The following is a 22,554-nucleotide window of genomic DNA, read 5'->3' on the forward strand; positions in this document are numbered from 1 at the left end:
CGTAGTAATAATAATAATAATAATAATAATAATAATAATAATAATAATAATAATAATAATAACTCAGTGCATCCGTACATTTACATTTCTATATATTATAATCTACTGGTAAGAAATGCACGTTACGCCTTCCCGTAGTCTGGCCCTGGAATGCTCCTGGAGTTGGGATTTGCCATTTCAACCCTCTCTTATAATTGTTACCTTTATTTGTTTCCAGTATTATTAATAATAATGGCGAATAATGATCGAAGTGGTAAGAGTTAAAACTTGAGGAATATTGATAAAAATTTTCTAAGCAATTCATTTATTAAGGATTGTGTGCTATAAATTCGAAGACCTTTCTTGGGAAATGCATCGAGTTGTTTGAGACCAAAATAATAATAATAATAATAATAATAATAATAATAATAATAATAATAATAATTGCACGTTCAGTAGCAATGAAATTAAATTACCACCATGGACTTACAGTTGAGTCATTATGAATCTGATTAGCGTTTGTAGTACTTAGAGAAAGAATTACAAAACTTTATGAACCATTCGTGGCGGTTTACACGTTAATTGTCGGCACTGTAGTTAAATTTGTTAGCAGTTCAGAGACATCTGAAGACATGTTAAATTCCTAATAAGAAGAACAAAGAAAATATGACATTTTTCAGTAAATTCTACAAGAATTATGCATAAGAAGCTATACCCCAGGGCCGTTCAGACATTTCTTACAAGCACAAGAAAAATTATAGTACAAGACGTACATTTCTTTGCAGCTAAGTTATTAAAATGTAACTGGTGACAGGTCACCTTCAGTAAAAAACAGTGTAATATAATGCACCGTTCTTTTCAATTCTCGATAATGAGTGACGAAATTTTGGTTGTTATTCTCAGCAATTTTCTACATGAACTACAGAGCATTCGTGTTTCTGAGTACTTGAGATAGGAATGACCTAATTATAAGTATCATGCTTCGCTATTTTTATTGAAATTCTGCGCTGTTGCTTTATTACTTAGCTATTCCAAGAGTTATATCGGAGTTTTACACATACTCGTACACACACATATATATTGCTATTATGTATGTATGTAATATATATATATATATATATATATATATATATATATATATATATATATATATATATATATATATATATATATATATATATATATATATATATATATATATGAATCTCAAAGAATGGAAGGGAGGAAGAAGGAAAGCTCATTCCAATGAAGGTGAACAAAACAGGTCAACCACCTACGATACTTTTTCTTTGCTGCTCTAGAAGGCTTACTGAAGCGCACACAAGACCGTGTATTATTTTCAGTTTTTACCTATTTCATAACCTTTTGATAAGTTTCAGAAATAAATAGTTTTTGAAGATTACAAGGCCGACTTTAGAGTGCAAAAATTAGGTTTTGGATACAAGAATGTCATTTTGAGGGCAAAAACAACTTTAAAAACACGAAAATGATTCAGATGTAAAGGCCTTAGTTGTCTCAAGATTACAGATGTTATGGAGGCGCCTTTTTTCAGTTTGGTGGAAAACTTTTTGATGCAGAGGCAAGTGGATAGGCAACCCTCATGCTTTATGCCTATGCTTAAAGGAAACCGGGTGGAGAAGGGTTGGGGTGGGGAGGGGAGGACAAAGATCATCTGGGTGACTCCAATCCTTCCTCTTCTGTCTTCTTTGGCCGCCGACTTCCCCCCTCCCCCACCCCCCACTTCCAGAATTCTCCTTGCGTAAAGAAAAAAAAAATTATGCAAAGAGATTTTTTTTTCATGACCCCATTTTATGAAGAATGGGACAGGTCGAAATAAAATAACGAGACAAAAGCCATCATCATCATCTCTCTCTCTCTCTCTCTCTCTCTCTCTCTCTCTCTCTCTCTCTCTCTCTCTCTCTCTCATTCTAAAAAGACAGCTTAAACAAAACGAGTTCATTAATATCCTAATATTGCTATTTTCATCAGTAGCGTGGCCAGATAAAGAACAATGAATCGTCTGCTTTTGTTTCGTAGTCATACAAAATTCACAAAAAAAATGCATATCAGTACAGAGGCGATGGGACGGGCAGTGTCAAGCTCATTTTAATCTCGCTCCGATGGAAAGGTAGAAATAGATAAACAACGAGAAATCTAAGGGACAAAGACGGAAGGAATCGGACGCGTACAAAGATGAATTTCAAGGTTGCAGAGAATAGCCTAAAGCTTTTGAGATTCAACTGAAACTTACAGACATTAATCTGAACCTTAGAGATTCAACTGAAACTTACAGACATTAATCTGAACCTTAGAGATTCAACTGAAACTTACAGACATTAATCTGAATCTTAGAGATTCAGCTGAAACCTACAGGGATTAATATGAAGCTTAGAGATTCAACTGAAACTTACAGACATTAATCTGAACCTTAGAGGTTCAATTGAAACTTACAGACATTAATCTGAACCTTATAGATTCAACTAAAACTTACAGACATTAATCTGAACCTTAGAGATTCAACTGGAACCTACAGAGATTAATATGAAGCTTAGAGATTCAACTGAAACTTGCAGACATTAATCTTAACCTTAGAGATTCAACTGAAACCTACAGACATTAATCTGAACCTTATAGATTCAACTGAAACTTACAGACATTAATCTGAACCTTAGAGATTCACCTGAAATCCACAGAGATTAATATGAAGCTTAGAGATTCAACTGAAACTTACAGACATTAACCTGAACCTTAGAGATTCAACTGAAATTTACAGAGAATGTAAAGCTTAAGAGATTCAGCTGAAACTTACAGACGTTAATCTGAACCTTAAAGATTCAACTGAAACTTACAGACATTAACCTGAACCGTAAAGATTCAACTGAAACTTACAGACATTAATCTGAAGCCTGCAGAGTTTAATCTTAAGTTTGTAAAGATTAATCTGAGTTTACTGAGATTACCCTGAATCTTACAGAGATTAGGGAAAAACTTAATTTTCATAGTGGCTAATAAGGACTGGTAGCCCAGTGCCCCTAGAGATGAAAAAGAAAATAAAAAGGGGGAAAACAGCAGGAGTGGGGGTTGGATAACCCGACTTGCTATTTCTAATGGTAACCCCAGCGAATGAGACCGAGAAGAAATAAATCACAAGGAACACTCCCACTCAGAAATTCCTGCTCGATATTTCGTGATGTCGTGAACAAAGAGCAAGAGGATGACTCCATTACCTCCTCCCCCTCCTCGTCAGCCCTTCCACCCGCACAGAAAAAAAAAAAATATACAGAAAGCAACAAAAACCTGATGTCAAATGCAAAAGAAAAGAATAGTAAAAATAAAAATATATTTTGGATACAAGATACGTTTAAAAAAAAGACAAAGCTCGACAAGCTTGTTGCATATGATATGCCACGCTCAGAGTTCGTGGTCTTGTTACTCTAGTCCTAGTCCTGCTTGGCGTTCGAAGCGTAACCTCCCCCACTGCCAAAGGTTTGAAACTGTCCGTGATGACGTCTTTTTACGGCTTGCCCATGGATGCAGTTCAGACGTAGTTCTGGCCTTCTGGCCAATCAAGATCCAGAAAATATCCTGTGGTCAATGAGTCTGTAGAAAGTGTTTCAAGTTATTTATATATTTATGATGTTTCTTCTAGAACAAATTGAATAGGAAAAGAGCATAAGTGTGTCGTTTTAACTGATAAGTAATCCAGTCATCTCATCGGCTTTTCATGGGGCAGTCGCTACTTTCTACATTGACCTCGGGAATGTCTTTGATCTACGAGACAAGAAACCAAAGGAACTAAGAACCAGGCCTAAGGAGCTCAGGAGGTGCCGATGTAAAGGCGGTATCTCCAAACGAGACTGAACTGAATTACACATACTTGTCCTTCTCCCTCGAGAGAAGGAAGCAGCACAGAAGCTATCATCATCATTATCGTATCTCTCTCTCTCTCTCCGAAGACCTAGCAACTTCATTGTTGGTGCGTGTCTATAAAAAAATTAAGACGAAAACCAGCATCACCCCCTCATCTCTCTCTCTCTCTCTCTCTCTCTCTCTCTCTCTCTCTCTCTCATGCTTGGTTCTGATATGGACCCTTAGACCGCGAGAGGGGATGAAACCTTGGACTAGACAACCTGGTCATGTCAACTGTCAAGGGAGCGGTCAAGCTAGATGAAGGGGCGGGGGAGGGGGTCGGTTATTGTTGTCATTTTTCTTTTTTTTTTCTTTTGCCCTTCTTCAGCCACGGGCAAGGTTAAGAGAGACACGCTTTTCTGGTAATGACCGTGAAGGCTGCGGTGACACTGAACGGAGAAGGCCTATGTGTAGGGCCTAAAAAGGAGGGAGAGACAGAGAGAGATGCTTACAGTTCATCAGGAAGAGGAAAGAGGCAAAATATTTGATTGGGTCAATTCGTCGAGTGTCATATTTTTGTATATTTTTTATTATATGATTTACGTTTTGAGGAACTATAGATCAATCAGGTATGTTATTTCACTCTCTCTCTCCCCTTACTATAGCTATTACTCACAACAGTCGATTATAGCCACGTACATGATTTATTGCTTTGGTCAGTAGACATGCCGATATTTGTAGGATAGAGAAACTTTATAAACTGAAGAGAGAAAAAAATAATCTTTCAAATTTTCATTTACTAAAGAACGAGGCTTTCGGTTTAGAAGGAAGGAGAGAGACCCGCTATATAAGAAGATGGAGAGATTAACCGTACTTAGACGGATACCAATAACATACACATAATAATGATAATGGACGTAATTTCCTTTAGATACAGTAGGCATGCAATTATTGAAGTGAGTTGGTAAGTAATGAAGTAATGCCCTCATAGACTTAAATTCTTAAGAGATTCGTGCTTCTGCGGAATATCTTCTAAAATTTATTTCAGTTAACATGCCTTTACATGGTTATAAATAAGACTTAAAGTTTAGAATAGGCATCATAATGCATTTAGAATTGTTTTATTTCATAAAGAAAATGGAGTGTCATTACATACAATACCGATAATAATGACTGAAGATTGTATAACGGAATTTCAAGAGCCTACGTTGTGCACCAGCATTCTTAAAATATGATAATTTTTTTTACAATAAAGCCATGGAAATCAAAATTTAGATCCCACATGAACTTTATTACATTTTATAGTATACTAGAATGCATAATTTTGAAGCCAATGAAAAACTCATTTTAATAGACGTCTTCAACATAGAGACTGACTACACACTACTGTTAAGCCACCTCGTAACACAGGCGAGGACACCACTTCCCAGAATCACTTTCGGAAAAGCAACAATCTTTGGATTCCTTTGTTCTGATATATTACGACTCAAATAGTTCCAGAAACGATGAGCTTTGCTGCTTTGACGGTAGTGTGGCATAAATCGGTCAGTAATGGTAATACTTACAAAAACACGACTTCGTTTGAAGCTCCTGCACAATCGAAATCTATTTCCGTCTGCAGTAGATTGTAGAAAGAATAAGGCAAGAATAAGTTTTATCACCAGCTCCCAATTGGATTGGCTAGTTATATCTGTCAAGATCCCGTGCTGGCGCGAAGTTAGTTAAATCTGACAATAACAGGTTTCTTTGTCCCCGTATATTTCTGGTCTTGTGACTTGATAATGTGGGCGGTTAACTGAAATCTTTCGCTTATGTAACAATTTTTAATAGTGTGATTAGTATTTATAGTAAATAACAAGCTCCTTTTTTTTATAACATCGCTAATGAGCGGAACAGGATAACAAAACTCCAAACAGAAAGTTGAATAGTAAATATTAGAAGTTTTTAAATTGTCTTTCCAGTGATTTTAAGCGAAAGCCATCAGGACGGATAACTGGGATCCTTTATTTGGCCCAGTTAATAAGAATCAGGAACAAAACAATGAAAATGGAAGAAAAATGAGTGGTCTAACTCTCGAATAAAAATTATAGTGAAATGTCGAAATAGTGAAATTTACCTCCCCTCCAAAAAATGGCATTGATGAATCAATGGTATAAAACTTACCCCGTGGAATCTTTGTCAGTATCTGCAGAATCACGGATGAAAATTTAGTCACGTTCACCCTTTAACTTCTGAATAAATACTGAGAATACTGCTATCCGTCGTCCATGTTTTAGTTACTGAGCTAAAAAATAATATCGTACTCATGGTAATGGATTAAATACAAGATAATGTCATGTTCATCCTGTACCTTATTGCTTTTCACAGTTGAGAAAATGGTGTCCTTACTTATTCAGTTTACCTTATTGCTTTTCACAGTTGAGAAAAGGTGTCCTTATTTGTTCATTTTACCTTATTGCTTTCCACAGTTGAGAAAACGGTGTCCTAATTTATTCACTTCCACTTAAAAAAATGCATTGTCAGAATTTTTATATGATAATTAATGTGGAACTTGGCAAATGTCCGTGGGTTGTTCTTCAGCCAAGCGAAATTTTAAGGAATCTTCATCGTGTAACATCATCAAAAATTTAAGTGAAAATTTCAGATGATGAAGGAAATTTCCTCCATATTGAGATCTTTACTCTTTGCACCCCGTCTGGAGTTAATGGTAATCTCAACCGCCACTTAAATCTATAACCTGTAAGATTGGCCTCAGAAAGAGTGACGCACCATCATGGCACTTTGGGGCCTCAAAGACATGGGGCCTCAAACTGTCTTTGTCTTGGCATTCTCCCGCCATATCTATTTAATACGTAAATAAATGTTTTGAGTGTTAAACTCAGCAGAACTCGCTCCCAAATGGCTGCCATATCAACGGAATAACAATGAACAGCCGTTGTTATGCCGATAACATTTTTCCAGTGTCTCCATCTTTTAATTAATGTAATACATGAATTCCCGTATATGGGTCATATTATCACCAACGACCTACAAGATACTGCTTACACAGAGACCACATAACATGTTTGCAAGGAGATTTGCCTTCTGTCCCTGAGAAATCATTTTGTTTCTCCTGTCCCTGTTTCATGTGTATGGTTACCCTCTTTGGACGAACTGTACTCGAAAGAGTGAGAAAGACTGTTGTTCATAATGACATTCCGAGGCGCCTTACTAACACACCATATCACTCTGATAAGCAGATGTTCGTAGAAAACAGTCTCGGATAATTGAAAATGATTGTTAGGCGTATCATGTGCGGTCCGAACTCCCAACTTAAAAACGTAGCAGTCCGCTTATCGAAAACATCATATTCAGTGAAGCGAGAAGATCCAAATTATGGGAAAAATGAGATAATGAGAAATCTGTTTAATAATGAACGGGGTTTCTTTCAATTTATGGATGACCTCAGTTACTATACTATAGTTACTATAATTTATGTATCATTGGTACTTTTCCTATGCCTGGTTGTTTATGTTCCAGGTATTTTCAGCACCACATAATTTTGTTTCTTTGAGTTTCGTATTACGAGCAATGATGTTATTGTTATTCTTATTATAAAGAAATAGCGCAGCAGTCTTTACTACCTACTACCTTTATAATAAATGTGTATCTGGCCTCAAGTTGAAAAAATGAAAGTGATTGTTAGTATTAACATCAGCAGTGCTTGATGTATCTTTTCAGTCTTCCTTCATATTTACGTGCAATTTTTTTTTTTTTGTATGGTATTTACCGTGCGTATCTGTTTATGGCCTTGAGTTGAAATAGAGATTATTAATACAAGCCTTCAAACCCCTACCCCCCGCGCGCCATTCTCTCCCGACCCATAGTACCTGAAGTTTGCGGTCCTATGAGAACGAGAACAAAAAACGCTGAGAGAGAGAGAGAGAGAGAGAGAGAGAGAGAGAGAGAGAGAGAGAGAGAGAGAGAGAAAAAATCATTTGCGCCGCCCAGTAAATTCGAGTGAAAAAAAAATAAACAAAGAGACAGAAGAAACTGTTTTAGAGTACGAGAGAGAGAGAGAGAGAGAGAGAGAGAGAGAGAGAGAGAGAGAGAGAGAGATTTGATCTATCCTTTGAGAACGAGAGCAAAACATTCAACGACAGAGACACTCACAGTAAACTTCAGGGTCAGCGTCCCGTAAATTGAAAGCCCCAGAAAAGGGATGTCCCGTGCGTTACCATTAAGGGCAGGAGCGTGAGGTTCCTGAGGACTTGGTCGTGAGCTGCTCCGCGATTCCTTATTGGTCCTCGAGATGGGATCGTGAGGACTTCGTATCCTTCGATGCCACAGGATCAGGTGGGGAGTGTGGTATGGTTCGGAGGGGGTTGATGGTGTTCTTGTGGTGTAATGGGGAGGATGGGGAAGGGAGCTTAGGAGTACGTTATTGTGTGGGTAAGAAGGGGAGGGAGGAGGTCACCTAAGGGGTTGGGGGTTGGGACAGCCTAACTGGGGCATGACAAGTCTGGAATGGAGATGGGAGGGTACAACCACCACAGGACATGTGCACGCAGAGCATAATTGGGTGGGGTTTTAAGATAGAATAACAAGGGCAAATACGTGGGTGTGCGTGAGTGCGTGCGTGCGTGCGCAAGAGGGAGAGGAGGGAGGGGGGTGACTAAGGGGTGAAGGAGGGACGGTACACGAAAAGAAATATGAACACCAACGAACCTGACATCACCACCTTGTTATACTTTCCTAAGTCGTGCAGCACTTTAAGAGCTGAGATCATAATATTCATTCTGCAAGCATTTACATACACGGACACAATCGCGCGAGCGCGAAAGTACAAGAAGGCGCGCACGTTAACATACTGCTTGTGGGTGTGTGATTATACACACACACATATATATACATATAAATTTTGAAGTTCATGGAAAAGCATTCTATTTATATCCGTTTATTAAAAAGCCAACAATTCGTATCACTTGATACATTTTCCAGGCTGGAAAAGCGATTAAAAATAAATAATGCTTGTATACATAATGTAAGGAGTTTATACAACATTTACTTATTTACATCTAAAGCAGAACAAAGAAGGAAAAGACAAGCAGCGAATGACAGGAGACATAAGACGCCTACCCACATTGATATCACAAGGCAAACTGACAAGGAGGACGAAAAAGTGGAAACTGGAAAAGATACACAAGGTCAAAACAGAAATTATTATGCAATGAACAGCTGTGTTGATGATGACTGGTAGTTGAGAGTAGGAACAGTTAGTTTAATCATTATGGATTCGAGGTTGGTGAGCTCCTCCGTACTTCGTGCTTTCCCACGATACTAAAGTCTTTAGCGTCTGTGTGTTTTACATGTTTTCCTACGATTCCTTATGTTCGACTGATCAGGATTTGATAGTTGGCTTCCCGTTCTATAACTGACATCCTGATGAGAGGAAATTCGTATCTTCAGCAGCCTCTTGATACATCCAATGTATGTGTCCACATTGCATCTGGGACTGGAATAGGGATCCAGTAGTTCGGGGATTAATCGGGATTAGTTTTAGATTAAGTGCAGGTAATTCTCTATTAAATAGACTGATACATTTTTTCCTGAATCTATTATCGTGTAAGTAAGGGAATTTTGCATATAGACGTAATTTGGGAACGTTGAGAACTGTGGGTGGAGGATTTAACTTCAGATTAAGCAGTTTGTTAAGGGATCTATGAATATTCTAGTGGAAAACAATTATTCTTTAAATACCTGGCAAGAAATGTAATTTCGTCATGGAAGGCAGACCAGCCGGAGGTCAGTGTAAAGGCCTATGGAGAAGAGTAAACGTGGAATTCATAAAAAAAAAGCTGTAAAAACTGGTACCCAGACCAGTGAAAGTGCTCTTTCTAAAGATGCCGGTATAGAAACCTTTCTCATCCCTAGTGACTTTGAGATCCAGGAAAGGGAACAAGTTTTGGGTCTCCTTTTCAATGGTGAATTTAATATTGGGTGTTGGATGTTTAAATATTCTAAAAAAGTGTCAACCTGGTCATGTCTAAAGAGAGCGAAAGTATCATCGATGTATCACTTATAAAATAAGGGTGGGAATTGAGGGGGGACATTTGTCCAGGATTCGCTCCTCCAGGGAGTTAATAGCAATACATGTAAAACACATATATACTACTAATAATAAAAAAGTGGTGGCTTAATAATAAAACTTAAATAAAACACTTGAGTTTATCTATTGTGGGGGAAAAAAATGCCAGCTAATACCGTTATTAAGATACACAGCGGCATCGTATTTCCACCTTCCCAAAGTTTAGATTTTCTTAGCTCTGTACTTTTCACGATTTTAAGATTTAGCCAGTTGCTTCTCTCTTTTAGTCCGATGATCAGACTGGATGTAGTTCGCCTAATAATCGTTAATAAGATGTCTTGGCGGTGCGCTTGAAAATCTCTGTAGCGGGAGGGGACGAATGCGAGAAGAATACAGCAGAACATCTTGTTCCCACTGACACAAAGTTTTCTTTGTCTCTGTGTGATGTCAGCCACCTTGAGGAAGTCAGTTAAAGGAAGCAGTACTCAGGAGTACTTATAAACAACAATTCCAGAATTAACGAAAAAATTGCTCTTGCCTTGTACTGGAGTATATACTTTTAAATGATAATTTCAAAGGACTTGAGAAAAAAATATAAAAAAACCAAAATTTCTTTAGAGGTTCAAATTTAAATAAAAATGGCAATTTCATTATGCCATGTATATATATATATATATATATATATATATATATATATATATATATATATATATATATATATATATATATATATATATATGTGTGTGTGTGTGTGTGTGTGTGTGTGTGTGAATCTTTTATCGAACATTTCAATCACACAATCTTATCCCTTACAGTTCCGTGATACATACATTTGAGAAAGACAAAACGAACTGTTCTTTCCTGAAAGTTTGCGTATGTGAATTACATGCAAGCATCCTATTTAAGATTCAGGTCCACAACCCCCGACCCCCCGCCCGCTCCCACCGTCTTACTTGCTGATGCTAGTGCAATATGCAATCTGGAATCACCAGAGAGCTTATTCCAAGAAGCTCTCTAGAAGGAGAAGGAAGTCGAGGGAAGGTGAGAGCTTCAGAATTGCAATATTGGCAATAACGAGCAACTCGCGGATGCTAAGTCGGTATCGCTGAAATGTGCAATTGCCAGGAAATGCTAAGGGTGATATGACGTATTAAGATGGGTATTGGACGGATAAATGGAAGTCAGAATGGACGATAGCTGACTGGTAGAAGGACGGCAAACATACATCGATGGTCGGTATATGGCTTATAGGAAGACGTTAGCTAGCTGGCAGACCTAGAAATTTAATTGTACCTTAGTTTTACCAGACCACTGAGCTGATTAACAGCTCTCCTAGGGCTGGCCCGAAGGATTAGACTTGTTTTACGTAACTAAGAACCAATTGGTTACTTAGCAACGGGACCTACAGCTTATTGTGGAATCCGAACCACATTATAGCGAGAAATGAATTTCTATCACCAGAAATAAATTCCTCTAATTCTTCATTAGCCGGCCGGAGACTCGAACTCGGGTGGCAGACCTAAAGAATGATGAAATTGAAAGGTAGACATACGAAGGCCAGATATATCAATAGGTTGGTGGTTTGATTAGTTTCCGTAGATCAGTGTTAAACAGCAAAGGTTGTCGAAGCAATAAAGAAGTCAAACGGTACAGAACGAGGGCTGGCAGACAGGCCGAATAGGTGATGAGCAGAACGGTTCTGGCGAATAGGCAGAGACCAGACAGAACAAAGAAAGGCAAACTGACGAAAAGCTTTAAAAATCTGAAGCACAAACAACTGAAAATAAATTTATATACAGATTGAGGCCTGTATCTCTGAAGAATGTCAAGAGAGACAGGTAGTCAGACAAAGTAACGGAGATAGATAGCAGGTAGCCCGACAGACAGGCAGACAGACGACAAAGCCTGCAAGTTCTTGCCGAAGCATGATGCATTTCAACATGTAGAATTATGTCCGAAATAAAGAGGCTGACAAAAAGAAGCAGATAGATAAGGAAAACATTTCAGGGTTTAAAAAGGAACTTTTGAAAAGTTTTTTTTTGGTTTGTAAAAGTGTCGTGTTGCCCAAATCAGATTATCTTTTTATTTACACTTTGGACCTTTCTGTAGTTCTTGTTCCCTTCAAGTAAGCTTCTCAGAAATAAAGAAGGATTATTCACGTTTGCTTCCATTTACTTCTTTTATTCGACGGATCGTTTCCTCCCCTAACGGCGGCGCCCTCAGAACTAAATTACAAATTAACATTGTAATATAGTCATGAAGACGCCACCGATAGGTGAGGAAACGGTCCATCGATTATAAGAAGTAAGTGAAAGCAAACGTGAATAATCTTTCTTTATTCCCGAGAAGCTTACCTGAAGAGAATAAGAAGTATAGACAGGCCCAAAGTCTCAATAAAAAGATAGTTTCTGCAAATATGACCAATGAGTTTAATAGAGATTGTCTAAGAGAGAAAATATGCCCAAATATCATACATACAGTATATATATATATATATATATATATATATATATATATATATATATATATATATATATATATATATATATATATATATAATGTGTGTGTGACATTTATTAGTAGTGTATAAATTACTTTTTTTCTCTGTTGTCGCATTTTGACTCGGTTGTATCTGTGGACAATACAAGTATGTGGACACGAGTTGAAATAAAGTATATATATAACTGTACTATTAAAAGCCAGTAGACCTCGGAATTTGCGGCTAGGGGGCTTTTCTTCTCCATCAGTCCATTAGGATTTGGAAATTTATTCCTGCTTTCATGTTCTCAATTTTACAATCATACATCATTCAAGAGGCCGGCCTATTGCTGCGTTTTGGATTAGGTCCCTTTATTTTTCCAACAGTAAAACATTTGCGTAAACAAGGGTACAAGTATGGCATTGGTAAGGGGTAATGCATGCGCTATTGCATTATTATTATTATTATTATTATTATTATTATTATTATTATTATTATTATTATTATTATTATTATTATTCCAAATATACAGTTTTATAAAAGAGTAGTTACTGCCAGACTCATGTTATCGACTTAATTTCAAGAAATATACGTGAAAACTACTAAGGCATAATTATTACAGAGTGTATATTCGGATCATTCCCTCAGTGAATTTGACATATGCCATTAATATCAATGCTAAAAGTATTGATATTAATGGAAAGAATATTAATAATTATGATATCAACTCTGCCACCAGGAGCAATATAATATTGCCTCTTATTAGTAATGTGGTTGATTTTGACTTTATCAGATTATAATTCTGATATTTTTGACTTTGATGTAGGTATTGGTATTAGTGGTATACCTGCTGTATTACTCGAGCTATTCATTTTATCATCGAATCCGTTATCTAGGTATCCTCAGAAAAGGTATGTTGAAGAATGCTTGAAAATGCTAAATAAAAATATGATAAAACTGTTTATGGAAATCAATGAAAGCATCTCGTCGAAAACTGGTAAATTATATATCGAAATGGTCGAAGACATTACGTCAAAAAGTCGAAAATAAAATATTGTACTTTCGGAAACATCCTGTTGACAGTACAAGAATTTGATGAAATTGTCGAAAATTCTATGGGAAACTTCTAAAAAACATTGTCTGATATCGAATACATCTAGCAAAAACTTTTAAAAAGTGATCCAGAAATTCTAGAAAATTTTGTATTATGATGTTCGGAAATATTAGGCTGAAATTCTAAGTAATATCATGTTGAAATTATTTTTTAAAAAGGCAGAAAACACCGAAAACGTTATGATGAAATTCTCGAAAACGTTCCTTAAAATGTTTGAAATATCAGAATAAAATGCTGGAACAATTCTTGAAATTCTCGAAATTACTTTCCTGAAATTTAAAACGCGCACGCGCGCGCACACACATACACATACACACACACTATTAGAACGTTCAAAACAACCCAGCAAAAGTCAAGAAACATGAAGAATGTTATTAATTCGTACTTTATTTTGATAATTGTTTCTGTGGAATGCTACTTTGAGAAAACGACTTAGTGAGGGTTCGTTTTAGATTATTATTATTATTATTATTATTATTATTATTATTATTATTATTATTATTATTATTAGACCCATTGCGCGAACGATGTGCTTGTTTGTATACTCAGAAAAGACGGGAAATTTTCGTCAGTACACCTGTATTCAATTGCTTAAATCAGGAAGTGACGTAAAAGGGCTATGAATAATAATAAAAAAAATAATAAGAGAAAAATGCAATGGCTGCAATAACGTTTATGAGACTTTGCAGTTAACGAATAGGAAACGGCTAAAAAAATCGATGTATTCTAAAAAAAAAAAAAAAAAGATGAAATAAAAAGATTGACCAGTTATTTCCATCTAAATATTATCACGTATATAACCGGATATGCATAGCAAAACGAACACACACGCTGTCACTCCCTGCAGTTGAATCACAGTTCTAAACATAAAAACAGATTGTCGTTTCTGTATGAGATGAGCATTATGTTTGTGTGTATGCATACATACATACATACATATATATATATATATATATATATATATATATATATATATATATATATATTATATATATATATATATATATATATATATATATATATATATATATATATATATATATATATAATATATAAATTTATAGAGAGAGAGAGAGTTAAAATGAACCAGCAAATACTTGCACGGATAGGCACCACAATATGAACCATGCAGATTCGTCGAAGAAAGAATGACAATTATACCAAAAAGGAAAAAAAAAAAAAAAAAAAAAATAAACCGAGCCTGAAACCAAGCGATGAGAAGAAAGGAAATGAAAGAAAGGGTAAGAACATAAAGGCATCGGTTATCGGTTCTCACCGCCAGCTTCTAGTCCCTTCTCATCGGGAGCAATCTCATTAGCTGAGAATTATTATGCCTCAGTGGATGATGCTGGGAGAGGTGTACATATGCCCTGTCTGAGCGCTCTCTCTCTCTCTCTCTCTCTCTCTCTCTCTCTCTCTCTCTCTCTCTCTCTCCTGACGTATACACACCGATTCACATCTTATTCATTATGTTAGAGCATGGACTTCATTATATTATTCTCGTAGACAAGATTCTTTTTTTGTTATTTGGTCATCTTTCCAAACAGTGAAGATAACCACACATGATATATATATATATATATATATATATATATATATATATATATATATATATATATATATATATATATATATATATATATATATATATATATATATATATATATATATATATATATATATATATATATATATATATATTATATATATACATATCACTTTATATACAGTATTATATGTATATATATATATATATATATATATATATATATATATATATATATATATATATATATATATATATATATATATATGTGTGTGTGTGTGTGTGTGTGTGTGTGTGTGTGTGTGTGTGTGTGTGTACACACACACACACCCAGATAGTCATGCCGGCAAAAATGGGCGAAATGTGAGTATATTCATATAGGGACTAATGGAGAAGGTAGCTGGAACTGGGTGGACGATGGCAAGTGTAAATTGGAGTTTTATTTCCCAAAGACTAGACTATATGAATTACACACTGAAAAATATAAAATACATGCGACTGTTGTGTTTAATATATACACTAGAAACAACTAACCAAAGACCTCCTCAATCAATACATCGAATATATCAACCGATTCCAGAACCACGTAATAGCGCTCTAATCCTAACAGAACTGGGGAGGCTGTAGACTCCAATACACATCTCAATAAACAAGGAGAGATCGCGGGTTAGCCGTAAATACTAATGGTTATCAATAAATTGGCCCGGATTGCCCCCCGCCGGATGAGAACAGATCTGGAGCAGTTCTCAACTAAATTAGGGTCCAGATGACAGTGATCTGAGTGCTGGTGGTTTCCTCTGTTGTGAGCCTTCACTAACTCATGCTGGAATTTACTGCGAGTGTGTGATTTATTCTCTCTCTCTCTCTCTCTCTCTCTCTCTCTCTCTCTCTCTCTCTCTGATTCTTACAATGGTTCATACATTTTCAATTTTATATTGTTTTACTTGAAATACAAACATTGACCTCAATCAGTTTCCTTATACTTTTCGGATACACAAGCCTCGAATCCAGATGAGAAGTAAATGGAGAAAATCCTTCCTGCATTGGTAAAATTCAAACCCGCACGAGATATTTAGTTTGAGCCTGCTCCTTAGCCCGCTATGATTCTTCCTAGTATTATAAGCAGCTGAGTTGGGTAAGTGATAAACTGTCTTATTGTCGTGTGTGGATTCAGATCTTGCCGTGGAACTAAAGGGTATCTCCGTTGACTTCCCCTCTGGATTCAAGGATTGTGGTGATAAAAGTATATGGAAAGTGTGCGGAAATAGAGAAGTTAAGAGACTGTACCTAATAAAATCAAATGATAATATTCATTGTCATTAGTTGCTCTTTATATCACTTCACGTTTCTGTTTTCTTTGTTTTTTCTCTGTAATCTATTCAGGGGAATCTTGTTAGGCATGTTCATAGGTCCTCGTCTCTCTCTCTCTCTCTCTCTCTCTCTCTCTCTCTCTCTCTCTCTCTCTCTCTCTCTCTCTCTCTCTCTCTCTCTCTCTCTCTCTCTCATCGCACCTGAATCTAAGGAGGAAATTCGCAATTTACGCCTGACTGTTCCGGTTCTGACTCAGCATGAATAGCAGATTCTCTGACTCTCTCTCTCTTCTGACTCAGCTCTCTCTCTCTCTCTCTCTCTCTCTCTCTCTCTCGCTGGATCGTATAATGAAAAGGATCGTCCGATATTGCAGAAAAAAGTAAGTTTTGTCGAAAGCATCCCTTTGTAAAACTATGAAGGAAGTGAAATTTTTTTAAAAGTAAGATTTCTTTAGATATGCCGGTGTATGTAAATTATATATATATGTATATTTATATATGTGTGTGTGTGTGTGTATGTCTCATTTGGCGTAAACGTGAGCCTGAGACCAGGGGATGTGTTATGCAATCGTGCCTATTCCGATGCCATAAACAAGCTACCTAATAATAAATCGCCCGGCTGCGATGGTCTGCCTGCTGAAGCTTTCAAATTCTGCCATCCAATAATTTACATTTTGATAGCTGCTCTAATAAATGCGTTCATAATTCACCAGTTTCTCCCAGACTCCCTACTCTTAGTTCACTTAATATACCATTAATAAAAAAAACTAGCTAAAGGATGCAGCTGAACCTGGCAATTATCGCCCGATTGCAATTAATACAATTGCGTCGAAGATACTGAGTCCGTTCTTTTAGTGAGACTTCTCCCCTTTATACACATTACTGACAACCAGTTCGGCTTTAAAGCAAACCACTCAACCGACACCTGCATCTACATCCTGAAAGAATTGCTGAACTATTATATATCATCAACCTCTCCTGTTTTCCTATGTTTTGTAGATGTGAGAAAAGCATTTTACAGAGTAAACTACCTGAAGCTCTTCCTGAAGCTGCACAAACGAGGCACACCTCTATGTTTAATTGACATTTTACGTTGGTTCGCCACACAGCAATTCTGTGTCAAATAGGGTAACGTATTGTCGTACACCTTCGGTTCCCTAAATGGGCTCCGGCAAGGGGGCATTCTCTTTCCATAGCTGTTTAACACGTACACAGATGCCCTGAATGTCAAACTGAACTCACTCCCAGTCGGATGCACTATCAACGAAACAAGAATAAACAGCCTCTGTTACGCCGACGATATGGTTCTGATTTCCCCATCAGTGCGAGGTCTCCAGCGACTCATTGACACCTGCCGCCAATATGCAGAGGAATTTGATATCCTATACAACGAAACCAAGACCCAGTGTATGTCGCTGCTTCCGAGATCGCTTAATCATATTACAGAACCGCAAATTTTCCTCGGAAATCATCGTCTGGAATTCGTGCATGAATTTCCGTATTTGGGCTACATTATCACGGACGACCTGAAAGATACGGCAGACATAGAACAGAGGCGTCATAAACTATGTGCAAGTGGCAACATGATTGCAAGGAGGTTTGCCTTATGTCACCAAGACACGAAACTGCTGCTCTTCCGCTCGTACTGCTACAGTAAATATGGGCGTTCCCTTTGGACGAACCATACCTGCGAGACCGTGAGACGTATCACTGTTGTTCACAGTGACATTCTGAGATGCCTCACAAACTTTCCTCGCTATCACTCCGCCACGCGGATGTTCATAGAAAACCGTCTGGATAATTTAAAAATAATTGTGAGGCGAACAATGTCCAGTCTTATCACCCGACTGAGAAACAGCAGCAAATCGCTCACACAAAGCATCCTAAGCAGTGAGGCAAGAAGAAGCTCTAAATTGTGGGAAAGATGGGATAATTAGGCGTCTGTTCCTTAAATGACTTATTCTCTAATTTTGCAATTATGAAGTGTCATCCCCAGAGTCTGTCATTATTATTATTATTATTATTATTATTATTATTATTATTATTATTATTATTATTATTATTATTATTATTTCTACGTTTCTTGTTGTTATTGGTATTTTTCCTTTTTTATTACTACTGTGAACAATATCATTGTAGAGATTTGCAATTTTCAGTTCTCGTATTTAGCCTTCTGGACCTGACTTATGTAACCACCGAAGGTCCCTAGCTGGAAATGAATCGTCTGCATTCTGTATTTAATTGTTATAATTTTTAATATTTTTTTAGTATTTTGCATATAATTACTGTCATTACCATTATTATGAATTCAATTTTTTCCATTTCTTCAGCAACTGTGTGGATGCTGCCGATTATTATTTTTATCATGTTATCCTATGTATCTAGATTGTGTGTATTGTATTTGTATATTCCATGTATGTGGCCCTGAGCTGCAATAAAGAATATTATTCCTGTTATTATTATTATCTTTGGACGAAGTAATAGGAGGAGTTAGGGAATGGAATGCAAAGCTGTGGGATAAGAAATAGGGTCGTCGTTGATGTTGTGTGGTAAGACTGTTGTCTACAGATAATCCATTGCTGATTAGGGCCATTATTGAAAAACGCAGAAATAAGTAAAATTGTTTGAAATTGTCTCAAGAGGAGAAAACCGAGAGTAATTGTTGTCATAATGATAAGGGCTATAATGGTACATTGAATCTAGAAAGATGAAGTAATTACTGTTCATTTGAACTGTGAAAGAATGGAAGTGGAGGATTCGTTTAAGTATTTTTGATGAAAGATAACAGACAACAGTAGAGAGGAGCCAGATCAAAGAATAGGTGGAAAAAGTAAGAAAGCAGGGCTTGTGCTAATGATTGGGACGAGACCTGAATTTTCTGTGGAAGCCAAGATGTGAATGTATGAAGTGGCTGTTGAACAAACTCACCAGTATAAAAGTGAAATGTGGATGTTGATTGAGAATGAAAGGAGGAAGTTTGAGGCTGTAGAGATGAACTGTTAACAATGTATAACTGGCGTAAGAAGAACTGTTAGCTGAAAAATAAGGAAATGACGTAGAAATAGTGTAACTGTACGCTTGAGACGGTTTGGTCAAGTAAAAAAGGTGGGAGGCAGATCATCAATTGGTGGATAAATAACGTAAAAGAAGTTCTGGAGGACATTATGCCTTCATGTCCACTGTGGCCAGGATAGTAGTGAATGGCGCTTTGTGGGTAGGTGGGTTCGATATTAGTGAATGGCGCTTTGTGTGTAGGTCGGTTCGATATTAGTGAATGGCGCTTTGTGGTAAGTGGGTTCGATATTAGTGAATGGCGCTTTGTGGGTAGGTGGGTTCGATATGTTACCGATGAGCAGTCTTTATGAGTGAACGAAGCGGCTAATATTTTGGAAGTGTTACTGAACAGGGGTTCATTCCCGATTCACCAATTAAAGTCTGAATGTGGCGGTAACTTTTCTTTTCAAGAGACAGCTGATATTATGGAAACGATATATATATATATATATATATATATATATATATATATATATATATATATATATATATATGTGTGTGTGTGTGTGTGTGTGTGTGTATATATATATATATATATATATATATATATATATATATATATATATATATATATATATATATATATATATATATATATATATATATATATATATATGTGTGTGTGTGTGTGTGTGTGTGTGCGCGTGTGTGTGTTTGAATGTGTAGGTATGCATGCGTATTTAAACACGTTTTTAATTATTTAATTATTGACAAGGGTTTCGTGTGCACACAGTTTAGACTTCTCGGTTTTTACGATTGTTCACACGTTCCTATGAACAACTTTTTGTAAGTATAAAAAAAGCAAATATACCGAAAATTTCTCAATATTGCATAAGTAATGTAAAACGCATTTTCTCTCTCTTTTAGATAAAGGTAAATGTCTGTCGAAGAATGAACAACCATATTATGGCTTTTTAAATGAAGGAGTGTGTGATTTGAATAATATTACTTCATTACGTGAGCTCTTAGAACTAACTGTTAGTGCCAGAGCGGGTTCGTAAATGATACAAGAAAGTGGGATTTGCGCACTCCACTCCTATGTAACTGTCACTATCATTAATAAACCAAACATGTCAGCATCCCGAGGGAAGTTCTACCAGATGAAAGAGAGAAAGGAGAGGGAATGATGAGTAGATAATAATAAAATGAATAAACAGAAAAGCATAAACAAAGTCAGCAGTTAAAGTAAGAAAAAATAAAGACGATGTTGAAAGACGTTTTATAATAGCAATAACAATCTCTAATAATTATACCCTGACATCAGTGACATCGTTAGGAAGTTCTAGTTGTATTATTACAATGAGGGTGCTTTATGCCGGCACGGGCTCTTGTTCATAAAGCAGCCCGTATAATGCTATAATGCTTGTATATTTTTTGTTATTAAAAGAACCAGACACGTCTGATTCTGGCGCTCATTAAATGAGTGTTTATTAAGTATGGAAAGTAATTTATGTTTTTGGAGGTTGATAAACGGCATAATTAATAACCTGCGCCCTGGCTGCTTCGTAGGAGGTACGGCGACATACCTTATTAGCAGTTTCAAGGTCAGCTCCGATGTAAACATCAACATTCCTAGGAGAGACGGTTGACAGAGACCACCATAACATATAATTCACATCTGCCTCTTCTTCTTGCTGTCTCATTTTTGTTTCCATCCAGTACACCACGAAGCTGCAGATACTCTTGATAATAAACCTTATGTAAAGGAATTATTTTAACGGTTTCCCAAATAAACTGGGAGTTTAGAAATAAAGTTGATTGTAGATTAAAGCTCTAGTGTTTATATATATGTATATATATATATATATATATATATATATATATACATATATACATATATATAATATATATATATATATATATATATATATATATATATATATATATATATATATATATATATATTATATATTTCATCGGCTACATAATTTCACTGATTAAGTCAACGAAGTTGCAATAATATATTTTTTTCTGTTTTGCAGGGAACGGGCTGAGTCCTTTCCCCTCCGTGGACCTGAAACTAAGGTGTTTCGCCGTGTGAGGCAATGTTGGAACCAACGAGCCATAAAGTGTCTGCTATGTGCTAAGCAGTGTTTATGCATAGGTAAGTGAAGGATTGGGGTGTTATGTAATTAAAGATGCGATATCATTTTGTATTTATATATGTATCTGTGTGTGAATGATCGCGAACAAAGGCATGCGCAATGCATGTGTTTATTATATTGAACTTGTTTGCGCGTATATATTCTTATATAATGATAAGCGTCCGTATGTACGTGTATACGTGGGGAGCATATATGAAAACGTGTGGATTGGCGAGCTCGTACGTACCTGCATCATCGCAGGGTGCGTGCGTGTGGGCGCGCGAGAGAGGGCAGCAGCAGCCCACCCCACGCGGGTTGAGCACGTGTGGGGTCCATTATACAAGCCCACCAGCAAAGTCGAGAAGAAAAAAAAAAGATTAAGATAAAAAAGAAATACTTTGAAAAAGCTGCACCTCAATCCTTTTGTATCAGTATTTGTCCTCTCATTGTCTTGCAGCATTTTTGGATGTCCATTTCATTTTAATTATGTCATTATTGACGAAATATTTTGAATTTTAAGGATATAGATGAAATGTTTTAATGACTGAAATTTAACCGTGGTCTAAAAAGTGTATTTAACTCGCGCATGGATTATTTTTATATTTCAAAACATTTAAATATAAACAGTAATTACTTACAGAGAGAAGAAAGTATAAATTTACAGTAATATAAATGTACACAGGCTTTTATATATATATATATATATATATATATATATATATATATATATATATATATATATATATATATATATATATATATTGTGTGTGTGTATATGTGCGCTGTATACAGTTATAAAAAGCACAAATATATATATATATATATATATATATATATATATATATATTTTTTATATTATATTATATTCATTACGTGTATGTGTGTGTGCTGTGTACAGAGATACACAAAGCACAAAGAGACACTGGTACTTGTGCATAAGAAAAGTGTCTGTGTATTGTGCCAAAAACGACTGGACCACCAACGAAATAAATACGCAACACAAGTCAACGACACGGTTCCACGCGAAACGCCAACTTGAATCAGGCCCGTTGCTAAGACCTGATGGTTGATA

At 36.2% G+C, this 22,554-nt stretch overlaps 1 long non-coding RNA gene across 1 annotated transcript in view; it reads left to right on the forward strand.

Annotated features, from left to right (window-relative positions):
• The window catches only part of LOC136854783 (uncharacterized), a 227,617-nt gene that overhangs the window by 122,823 nt on the left and 82,240 nt on the right, over nt 1–22,554 (forward strand). The window contains exon 2 of the long non-coding RNA XR_010857797.1: nt 21,381–21,502. This is a non-coding gene — a long non-coding RNA (uncharacterized lncRNA). The remainder of the gene's footprint in view (nt 1–21,380; nt 21,503–22,554) is intronic.

This window comes from Macrobrachium rosenbergii, chromosome 30 (assembly GCF_040412425.1).
Source record: "Macrobrachium rosenbergii isolate ZJJX-2024 chromosome 30, ASM4041242v1, whole genome shotgun sequence".
Classification (NCBI taxonomy): domain Eukaryota; kingdom Metazoa; phylum Arthropoda; class Malacostraca; order Decapoda; family Palaemonidae; genus Macrobrachium; species Macrobrachium rosenbergii.